We start from the raw sequence: 12,107 nt of genomic DNA, 5'->3' as shown, positions 1-12,107 counted from the left end.
CCTGCTTCTGCAGACCAGCTAACCCATATTTCATAGCGAGTGTTTGTGTGACTGAAAATAGCAAAACAAAGTCAAACTATGCCACGCCAGTGATGTCAAGTTAAGTATGATCTCACATTTAAACGGGAAATCTGGAAAAGTGGCGGCAACAAGCTGGTGCACTCGCTCGGAGGGAGACATGAGGGTTAAGTGAACAAAGCCTTGAAAAAGAGTCCAATTCTCCAGCTCCTGCCCCAATCCTCGAGCTTACCCCTCACAAAGTACACAAGAAAACAGAAAATAGTATCATGCATATCATTCATTAGCAGCAAATAAAAGAAATTCTCTCTAATAGTGCCCCCAAATCCCTGAGCTCCCTGCGCCGCGGAGCGGGGGAACCAAAGCTAACGTGCCGAGAGGGGGGAGAGAGAGAGATGCAAAAGGAAGCCGTCTCCCTCAAGTGCTTGTTAGGCCCAAATTATTACAGCGATGAATAATTATAAAAATAAATAAGAAAATAAATAAATAAAAAAGAAACATTTATAGATGTAAGTATTATCAGAGGAGCTGCGGGTCTGTTGCCAAGCTCTCTGGGCCCGTTTGAAATCCGCCTTTGTTTTTCACTTTGATCTTTAACTGCTAACCTATCCATCCCTTCACCTGACACACACACACACACACACACACACACACACACACACACACACACACACACACACACACACACACACACACACACACACACACACACACACACACACACACACACACACACACACACACACACACACACACACACACACACACACACACACACACACACACACACACACACACACACACACACACACACACACACACACACACACACACACACACACACACACACACACACACACACACACACACACACACACACACACACACACACACGCGCAGCATCATCACTTCCTCAGCACTAAACTTCCTCACTGAGCTGCCCGCTCTGAGCGGTAATCATGGCCTCATCAGCATCATCTTCATCATTAACGTTATGTTCTTCCTCAGCAGTAATTAAGACGCGGCGCAGGGAGTCGGACGCGGCTGCAGGAAAAAACAAAACAAATGTAGAGCAACACAAAGTTGGAGGAGAGGAAAAACTAATAAGAACATCAGCGGCTTGGTTTCAGATTTACGCTCCTTCTCTCGGCTTCCTCTCATCATCTCATCTTCCTGCTTCTCGTCTTTCTCCTTTAATCTTCTTTTGCTTTTTGGTTTCTTATCAACTTTCCTCTCCTGACTTTCACTTTAATTTGATCATTTTTCCTTTCTTTGTCCTCCAGTTTGTTTCACCCCACCTCTTCTTGTTGTATAGCATGTCTCTTCATCCTCTTTCTCTCATTTTCTTATTTTTATGATCGTTTTTTCTCTTCCTCCCCTCATCCCTTCCAGCTGTTGTTAGCGTGTTCACTTTGTCTGGAGCTTCTCCTCCACCTGTTTGTCCCCCCACACACACACACACACACCTTAAATAGGGAGCCTAAGTCACTTCGGCACCAGGGGTCCCCGGAAGAACAACAAAATGAATTCAAGTCAACGGGGCTAAAACGCTCTTTCCTAACCCGTCTGCCTTCGGCCCTGGATCACACGTATGTCGTTCTGCAATTTAAATGAAAACTAATGATGGGTGTGTCGACCGCGCCCGTCATGTACTTTGAGGTTTATCAGCTCATTAGCGTGGCGTCACCACAGAATCTCCTCTGCCCTAGCGTAGCTGCTACTCACCACACGGCCAGATGTTTGGTAGTTCTGTCCTCCTGAAGGAAGGACTGGAAGTTCGCTGGACCTGCATCCATTTGTCCTCACTTTTCTCCGTGTCTGGCTCGATGACATCACTTTCGTGAAGCCCTTTTCCTGAACTTGTTTTCACACGAAACCTAATGTACCGTGTTTCTAAAATAAGCGCGTTCTTGGTTTCGAAGCGAGTCTTTAAAATGTCACAGACATCAGATGTGAAATACATAACATTCATTCATGTTTTCATTCTTGCAGGGACCCATGGTCCGGACGTAGATGGGCGTGACTTAGGCTCCCTATGGAGCTTAGTTCAGATTTTGCTGGTTTCTCCTTTGAGTTTGTCTGTTTTTTCTTAAATTTCATATATTTTAAACTTGTTTCAGTCAAACTTTTAAGTCTGAACTGATTCCCTTTTTACTCTGATGTTTTCTTGTTTGCCTCGTCCCACTTTTTTAAATTTTTATTCTTTTAATCAACCTTTTTTGTCTTGTTTTCCCTCATTTCATTCCCGATTTGTGTTTTTTTTGCCCCGTCTAACAAGTCTACTCCTTTTCTCATTTATCTCACATTTTGTGTTTTTGTTGTTCGTTTTTCTGACGGTATCTCCTATTCTTGCACGTTTTCTGTTAGATTATAATCTTTCCTTTAATCTAATTTAACTAATGATTTTTGCATCATCTCAGATGAAAAAGGAAACCAGGTGTTAGCTGATGTGGTCCAAACCACCTCTGTACATGCAGGATGGAGGGATGATGGACCGCTGCTTCTCCTGCATCTGCAGGACAACTCATCCCAGACATGAGATGGATCACACCACATGTACACGAGATATAGAATACTGTAACACACCTGTAAACATCTATTGTGGGACTGCAACACAAATTATAACCTGATATGTAGTTTTAAAGAATTTATGATTCCATGAATAAATCTGAGTGAAGTTATTGATAAGAAACCTTGTCATTAATCAGACAGACAGCAAATGTGGAAGCAACGCTGCTGTTAAAATGAGCACAGGTCACTCACCTGGACACGCAGGTGCAGCAGTCAGAGGCAGGAGGGTCAGCATGCTCTGGTGGCATCTCCTCTGGTGGCTCTAGGTTCATAAATAAGAGAAAACCAGAGGAATATGTCGTGGTACAACTTGATGTTATTTTCACACAAATCAGACAGTTTTAGGCATCACGAGTATTTACCGACACCGATAGAGTCACCTGAGGACAGCAGAGAGGCTGAGGAGTGTGGCTGCTCCTGGACAGAAGATCCAGCTGCAGGTTGTCCCAGAAACTTCAGGAGGGAGTCTAAAAGTATGTAGCAAACGCACGATCAGCGATGTTCATCTCAAATTTAAGTAGCTAAACATTTGAATTTTGACTTTTTCACATCATATTAATAACCCAGTCCTTTCAGCTCACAGCTCTACGTGCAGACCCGCTTCTCCTCCAGCTTCACTGGCTGCCAGTCAACTTCAGGGTTCATTTCAAGATCCTGGTTCTGGTCTATAGGGCCTTACATGGACAAGCACCATCTTACATTGGTGATCTTCTTAGTCCCTACACCCCCAGCAGGTCCCTGAGGTCCAGTGATCAAAGCCTACTGGTTGTGCAGCACCAGGCTAAAGGTCAAAGGTGACAGATCATCTGCTGCTGTGGCCCCCAGACTCTGGACCTCTCTCCCCCTGAGCCTGAGATCAGTGGACTCAGTGGTCTCCTTTAAAAAGCAGCTGAAGACTCACTTGTTCATGTCACGATCTGCTCCTGCCTCCTGATTACTTTTATTTGTCTCACCTGCCCCTTGTTAACCTGCCCGTGTGTTCCTGATTTGCCCCTGTGTATTTATACCTCCCTTCTTGTATCAGTCAACGTCGGATCATTGTTGTTTGTTGTGTTGTTCTCGTTGTTCCTGCCGTATCCTGTCATTAAATCCATTTTTACTTTATCCGTGCCTGCATTCCTGCCTCCTGGTCAGCTCCACCACACACGGTCCACCGTCATCCACACCTCAACATGACAGTTCAAGCTGGCTTTTGTATGACCTTCTTCACCTCTCTCTCTTTCTTAACATTTTTTAATCACAATTGCCTATTTTTGCTCATTTTAAATATATTTTTAAACATTTTCTAAATGCTTTTTTATATTTTTACATTTTTGTTTTTGTGAAGCGCCTCGTGATTTTTATCTTGAGAGGCGCTATAGAAATGATCTTTTCTTCTTCTTCTGTACAAACTAGCATAACTGTGGAACCACATCATACAAGTGTGTGACTGCTCATCACCATCTTATTCAGCTGCACCTCTAGTGTGTCCAATCCTTATCTGCACTGCAGATAAAACTCAGAAAATTACAAGATGGTGCAAAAGCTCATTTACTGCTCCGACAGCAAAGGGGGCCCAAGTACAGGTGCACAATTTTACTTTTACAGCAATATTCTGATTGTCTGAAATTTTAAAAGTGTGGTTTCATCGTGCTGCTGATGTCACTACAGATGCATATTTTATACCTAAATATGCAACATTTTCTTTCATGATGAACAAATCAAAACTCATGCGTGGGACAGAAAATTTAATGAAATAGTCCAAATTTGTATTGAATCTTCATTTATTTCTAATCGACCATTTTAAATGTTACTTGTCTGCCACGCTGTCCTTTTTTAGTTTTCTTTGATTTTTCCTCCTTTTTTCCTCTTGTCTCCATAATTCATTCTTATTTAACCCCTCCCCCCCCCACCCACCCCCCCACCCCCTCGGCCTTCCCTGAGTTTCATCTACTCTCCCGGTTCCTCCTGAGGTTTCGGACCTCCACTGAAGGGGCATCCCAACCTTGTGGTCCCTGCCTTCCCTGTGATTCATATTGTAATGAGACTTCTCTCACCCCTCCCTCTCCCCCTTTACCCCCTCGTCTCTCATCTTCCCATCGTTGCCCCCACGCATCTCTACCTCCTGATCTCCCTGAGCCCCCAAGTGGCTCGCTGGATTCTGTTTCATCACACATCAAACGAGCCTCACACTCTCCACACGGGGAGGACCCGGAGACCACAACATCTGCACGGGGAGGTGTGTGCGGGAGGGGCACTCAGGCGTCCGTCCGAGTGTGTGTGGAGCAGATGTTGTTGGGACCCGAGCAGCAGGCTGGGGGGGACGCCGCAGGGAAACAGAGACGTAGCGAGGGACCCAGCCCTGCAGCCTGGCCCGAGTCTCTCCTCTCCTCTCCTCACCTTCCAACTTGACTCCCCCCACTTTTTGACAGTACAATTAGCTAATTAGTCACCTTGGCTCTAATAACCTAATCATGGCTTGTCTCAGCACGTTTTCTCTCTAGCCCGGAGTCTCTAACGGGGTCTCCTGGGGTCCCAATGTGGAGGTCAAGGAGTAGCAGAGGCTAGCTTCAGCCAGAACTGTGAGCTGGACCACGTCAAAGGACCCCTTTAGCGGAGGCAGGGACCCGGATCTCTTAATGCAGACAGAGACCTGGCTCCTCAGAGGACGACGGGTCAAGATCTCTCTCACATCCATTAACACCAAAGCTGTTTCATCGCTGCCTGGCGTTGGGCAGAGGCTGCGGGGGAACTGTGATCAGCCTCTGCCTCGCTCAGACGCTGACAGCCCCCCACCATCCCCCACCCCCGTTGGTGAAAACCAAAGCTTTTGCTGCCAATGAGTCATCAAAGGGTTGTTGGAGAATGGCGGCTGACGTCAGCGCTCGGCTACAAGTGTTAACCCGTCCTGATGTTTCCCCTCTGCATCAAGCAGATCATTCACAGAAACGTTATCTGTCCTAAACAGAGATCAGATTCTGATGGAGGTGAAGGAAACGTCTCTGTTTTCTAAAACAAACAGTTCAGATTCAGTAAAATCTTTTTATTTTTTAAACTAAAACTTGTTTTTCCTTTTTTCACCGACTTTTACAAAATTGTGCTTTCCTACTTTTTGACCTTGACAAACACTCAAAAACATGCAGATGAAAAATTATCAGTGTTAGCTTCTAAAAACCAACCTTTACGTTTAACAGCAACTAAACACAAACCAACACACCATTTCCCAGTCAGACAAAAATCTCATGAGATCAAAGGTGACTGTGGCATAAAAAACATGGAGGGGGAGGAGGAGCGTCCCTGTGTCACCTCGCTTTCTCATTAAAGAGACAATGTGTAGTTTTTACCATTATTCTCTGGAAATGTCCATCTAAATGATGCTGAAAATGACTGAAATGATGCCCAGTTGTTGAAAAATGTTGGTGGCTTTGTAACATATAACCGTGAAAATAAGGTCTGAAACACACGGGAGTGGGTCTAAGGGTGTTTCTCAATGTCAAGGCGCCTTGCTTACGAGGACGCCGTCCTTCCTTGGTCAAAGAAAACGGTTAAATGGAACAGACTTGCATCACGTGACCGCGGCTTCTACGGCGGTCACGTGACGTCACGTGACACGGGAGATAATGTTATATTTTATACGTATTAGTTTCAATATAAATATGTAACGAGCCTTTCACTTTTTAATTCCCATGGGGTCACCACTCGTGGGAGGGGCCAAAGGGGTCGGGAGCAGCGCGCTACCAACACTATCTCTAGTGGGGACGGTGTGCTGCTGACCTCTACTCAGGACGTTGTGGATCGGTGGGCAGAATACTTCAAAGACCTCCTCAATCCCACTGAAAACATTTTCCAGTGAGGAAGCAGAGTCTGGGGACTTTGGGTTGGCCTCTCAAATCTCAGGTGCTGACGTCACTGAGGTGGTTAAAAAGCTCCTCTGTGGCAAGGCTCCAGGGGTGGATGAGATCAGCCCGGAGTTCCTTAAGGTTCTGGATGTTGTGGGGCTGTGTTGGCTGATGCGGCAATATTAATATGCGGACCGGTGCCAGAGCTTGGTCCGCATTGCCGGCAGTAAGTCGGGCTCGTTCCCAGTGAGAGTTGGACTCCGCCAAGGCTGCCCTTTGTCACCGATTCTGTTCAAAACCTTTATGGACAGGATTTCTAGGCACAGCCAAGGTGTGGAGGGCATCTGTTTTGGTGGCCTGAGGATCAGGTCTCCACATCGAGAGGAGCCAGCTGAGGTGGCTCGAGCATCTGGTCAGGATGCCTCCTGGACGCCTCCCTGATGAGGTTTTCTGGGCAAGTCCAACCGGGAGGAGACCTAAAGGTAGACCCAGGACACGGTGGAGGGACTATGTCTCTCACCTGGCCAGGGAACACCTTGGGATTCCCCCGGAGGAGCTGGCCCAAGTGGCTGGGGAGAGGGAAGTCTGGGCCTCTCGCTCTCACTGCCCCCACGACCCGACTCCGGATAAGCGGATGAAAATGGATGGATGGATGGATGAATGGATGGATATATGTTTATGAAATAAAAAATATAAACGAGTTACTACCCGCTAGCCACTGTAACGGAATCAAAGTGATGTAACTAACCAAAGTTGTATTTTAATATACTGTTAGTAGTTCACTTTTATAAACAGAAGAATAGGCTGTTTTTATCATCAGGGAGTTTAATTAAACACTCTGTGTTCTCGGCTGACAGCGTTCACCGAGCAGTCAAGCAACGGCAGGTGCTAACGAGAATTCCGACTAAGAACAGCGCGAATCCTGCGCTCATCGAATGGAAATAAATTTCCGACGGAGTCTTCAGTCTCCGATTACACAAATGGACGCACACAGTGTCACAAACACCACGACAAACAATAAACAGACGGTTCCAACGCAATAAAACAGGAGAAATGTTTACCCTTAGATGTAGGCCTCAAAATGGCCACCAGCACACGTCAGCACTTAAGGTGTTTTGATGAAACAGCGCCTCCCGTTGGAGGGTGGTGAATGTGCACCCCCCTTTCTAAGAGCTGACTGAGGAAGCGCTCGCCTTTTTCTTATTCTCTAACACACAGACACAGATAATCCCAAAATGTCTCAAATTCGGCACAAAGTGTAATAAACTGTGCAGATATCAAGCTTGGCTCGCCATATGTAACGGAATCAAAGTGATGTAACTAACCAAAGTTGTATTTTAATACACTGTTAGTAGTTCACTTTTATAAACAGAAGAATAGGCTGTTTTTATCATCAGGGAGTTTAATTAAACACTCTGTATTGACTTTGAGACAAGAAAAGAGAGAGATATGGGATCGTTTGAGAATCTTTAATTTCTGAATTATAAATTCTAAACAATCTACCAGGACTACTCTGTGATGGATGAGAATGGATTCGGATGTTGTGTTGGTGCGTGTGTGTGTGTGTGTGGGTCTGGTTCAGATTCTCTAGGATGACGTAATCGAATCTGGTCGTCTTTGTTATGACTAGATATCACGAGGCTTATAAAGTGATGACATGAGCCGCTATTTTGCCGTGTACGTACCCAGTGGGGTCTCCCAAGTAGATCAGGAATTGCCAGGTCTGGAAACCTCGGATGTACGATGGAGCTGTCGGTGCAGCGGTCACAACGTTTCAAAACCCGTCTGGAGGGTCGGCCCGGTATGATTCAGCAGCGTCAGCAGTTGCTCTTATTTTGAAAGGACGTCGTCTGGTTGTTAAACGACGAAAATCTCCCGTTTCACAGTTCTTAGTTTAAAGAAAACGCATCCGGCCAGGCTGCGCTTGTCTTTAGGATGATGGTGAATAGAACTGAAGTCAAAATGGAACTGACTTAAAATGGCGTTGCCTTGTTTTATATCTCTGGATTGTTGATAAGTTTCAGTAAAGTAGATTGGACACTTGAAGTCAACACCAGATTCTCCTGCGGCAGCCGAAAGCTCTGATTGGTTGGAACAATGTGTCATGCGTTTCTATGGAGATGAGGATCAGTATGTCTGCACCGTAGTCCTGGTTTCATTAAACATAATTCATGACATATTTATTTCACAGATCATTCACTTGATTATTGTTGATCAACATCTGTTTTGCTTAATAATTTTAATCACAAATAAAGTACTTTGATTAAGTAAAGCTTCTTCTCCTCCTTCTGGCTCTTCTCCTGGAATGTAAACAGTCTGAGGACAACCCGACCTTGGTTTTTCTACACGGTGTTATTGTGCCCAGGGGCCAGCTGTATGGAGTTGAAAACCATGAACTTCATAACCTTACACCACCAAAGCTGCAACTACTAAGCAACTAACCAACCATAGATAACTCCTTTGGATCTAAAACAAAACATTTTAAATTAGCTGACTTACTTTTAAACTTGAAAATTTTCCTCGAAGTAGCTGCTGGCTTCTGATCCGCTGTCCTTTTGAAAACACTGCGGTGTATTCTGGGTAATTTTGACCAAGGCTAGGCTACAAGACACCTCCCGTGTATCCTCACTCAGCTAGCTAAACAGCTAACAAGCGGAAAACGCCTCGGTAGAACATGAACATTGGAACACGTCTTGGCGGCTCCTGATGACGCATCTCCTAGGAAACCAGGGCGGGGCCAAGACATCAAGGCGAGGTTCCTTGGCATTGAGAAACACCCTAAGTCTCCGGTCGACGCCATATTAGATGCCATGTTTCCTTCTACGGGAGCCCGTGAGGACATAATGCATTTACTGTTTTGTAACAAATGGTTACATTTTTAAATGTTGTTGTTTTACACGTTTACCTCTTCACTTGTTGCCAGTGACGAAAGGGAGTCTGGTGTGCTCGTTATGTTGCTAAAGTTTGCACTCTCCAAGGCTTTTTGACCCCAATGGACATCTGTTGGTAGGGTCTTACGCCAACACAAAAACACTGCTTGATTGCAACGATTTAGGTATCTACTGCCCCCTATCGCCAGGAAAATACACACTGTCACTTTAACTACACATAAAACAATGATTAACCCAGGATATTAAAACAAAACAAGGAAAAGTGAAGTTTAGAGTAAAAATCCTCCTTTTACTGATTTCACTGAAATCATTTTTCACGTGAGATTTAAAACTTTAAATCTTTGTTTTCATAATCAACTAAGTTTTTTAAGACTTTTGACATCATTTCTCTAATTAAAAGTAACAGTTATGCATTAAAACCAGGAAAATTCAGGCCCATCTCAGACAAATACAACCTTAATCAGGTTAATTATCAAATATTTATGAGCTACAAGTTTCCTGAGAAGTCTGAGATGGAAACCACCTTCATCTATTCCTCCTAATCCAGTTTCATGTTTTTGGTTTTGAGGAGTTTGGATCGCCTGCTGTGCCAGCAGCGACAGCTGTCGTGTCAGCTTCTATACTTTCCAGCTTTCTGGGAGCCAAACAGCTGTTTTGCATGGCAGATTAAATCCGAAGCCTGTCAGGACTCCTGACATTCAGGTGGCAGGAGGAAAAAGGAAGGATGGAGGGGTGGAAAAGTGTCTGTGTGGAAAAACAGATCAAGACTTGTAAAAACTGATGTCAAAATGCGATGAATTGCAGCAGGCCTGGGTTTGTGGGAGCACTGTGGGGGTTATTAGTGTGGAAGTCTAACAGCGCGCTTCTCTACTTGTATACAAATGAAGTTTCTCGATGAATAAAAGATCTGAACTGAATGTGGAGGATTTTTAACCACAGAGGAAAGCATGAAAGAACAAGAAAATAAACCTAATTGATTCAGCCACTAACGATATCCTCGTCTGCAACAAATTCCTGCAAATAGACTTCACAACTCGTTCGTCTTCATGACAGAGAAGCTCGCTCTGCCTTCGCCTGACAAGAAACATCACCACGGTCTGGGTAACGAAGAGGTATCTCCTCTTCGAAGACCGGGATGTCCTCGTGCACGTTTCCAGCAGCAGTCACTCAGAGCGTGTTGATTTTTTTGTTTCATTTCAGAAGATTTGCATTAGATTACCAGAGGCGTGCTGTGGGGTCGGCCATGCAGCGCTGTAATAAATGAAAGGTCTCAGGCCGAGGATCTGCTGATGTAGCTCCAGCATGAGAGGCCATCAGCTTCGTTCTGACACGTGGAAGCTCCATGACAGGTTAGTTCGGTCCAGACTTGCTGTTACACAGATTATTGCTCATGATGAGCAAATGTCTGTTTGTTTAACACAAACTACGGAGTGATTCAGGGATCATTTTTCCACGTTTGAGTCCATTTGGACACCAGGAAGAGTGCGTTTCCAGCAGAACTTTTCATGGTCCGTGTAGAGCTCTTACAACCATCAAACAGACATTCGATGTCTTTGTGCAATCAGCGGGTAGCACCTCCGTAAAGAAGGAAAACACAAACGCCCTCCGGCATGCTACATCCCTGCGCAGGAATATTTTTAAAATTCCATTGCTGATTTCCCAACTATCACGACCCATTCCCACGGGATTTGCATCCCAGTCTCAATGCAACGTCCTACTGCGCGCTGCAGACTCACGTAAAGCGAGCACGCCTGATGCAAAACTGTTTTAACTATTTATGAGCACATTAAACTTCTATGATTTGTTCTTGGAAATTAAAAAGAGGAACACATGTTCAGAGTGATCTGTATTGCACCTGCATCTCATTTGAATCAGCCGTAGCTGATGGCAAAGAGACCTTACCGGTACCAAATGACACGGCTGGCCTCCAGCTGGTCCAACTCATGATCCAAAAACCAAATCATACACTCAGAGCTGCTTGCCTCCTTCAAAATAAAAAAAAACACCTTCCTCCTTCTTCCCTGGTGAAGAAGGTGGATAAGAATCCTACGGGAAGCGTGGGTGGAGTAAGACTCTGGTAGGGGGTGGCTTGCTCTGTTCATCCTGATCTAACACGGAGGTGAAGATGCAGACCGAGATCCGTGCAGCGTCCACGCGGACTGCTACGTATTTCCACCGACTGCGGATTGTGTGCAGAGCGTCTCCGGAAACTTGCTAACGTGACGACCTCGTGGAAAGAGAAGAGCTGCTACACGAAAGCCAAACTCATCTCAAACCATCATACACAGTGAACGGATATCACGGGGCAGCAGTAGCTCAGGTGGTAGAGCGGGTTGCCTCATGATCGGAGGGTCATGGGTTCGATTCCAGCTCCCGCCAGGGGTATCCTGCTGTTGTGTCCTTGGGCAAGACACTTCACCCAACTTGCCTGTGTTAGTGGTGGTCAGAGGGGCCGACGGCACCAAATGGCAGCCTCGCCTCTGTCAGACCTCCCCAGGGCGGCTGTGGCTACAAGTAGCTTACCATCACTAGCAGTGTGTGAATGTGAGAGTGTGTGAAAGCGTCTTTGGGTGTCTTGAAAAGCGCTATATAAGTTCAATACATTATTATTATTATCCCTGTCATTAGTACTGTTGCGTCACACTTTAAAGCGTAACGACTGCATATTTAATTATGACCAATAAGATGTGATGTTTCCATATAAATATGAAATATCAACCTGATTAATCCTTGAATGTGTAACCAGAAGAGTTTGGGATTCTTTGCTTGTTCAGGGATCATAAACACGCTTCGTATTAATTCAGACGGA

General features: G+C 45.2%; 1 long non-coding RNA gene across 1 annotated transcript; it reads right to left on the bottom strand.

Moving 5' to 3' along the window:
• Positions 1-2,380: 2,380 nt before the first annotated feature.
• LOC139070425 (uncharacterized) lies at positions 2,381-11,244 on the bottom strand. The gene is made up of 3 exons (XR_011520942.1): positions 11,201-11,244; positions 2,970-3,056; positions 2,381-2,851 (listed from the first exon to the last, which is right to left on the bottom strand). It is a non-coding gene; the product is annotated as an uncharacterized lncRNA (long non-coding RNA).
• Between the last annotated feature and the right edge of the window lie 863 nt (positions 11,245-12,107).

Source organism: Nothobranchius furzeri, chromosome 6, assembly GCF_043380555.1.
Source record: "Nothobranchius furzeri strain GRZ-AD chromosome 6, NfurGRZ-RIMD1, whole genome shotgun sequence".
Lineage (NCBI taxonomy): Eukaryota > Metazoa > Chordata > Actinopteri > Cyprinodontiformes > Nothobranchiidae > Nothobranchius > Nothobranchius furzeri.
The sequence above is the reverse complement of the archived record's forward strand: the minus strand, read 5'-3'. Positions and strand labels throughout refer to the sequence as shown.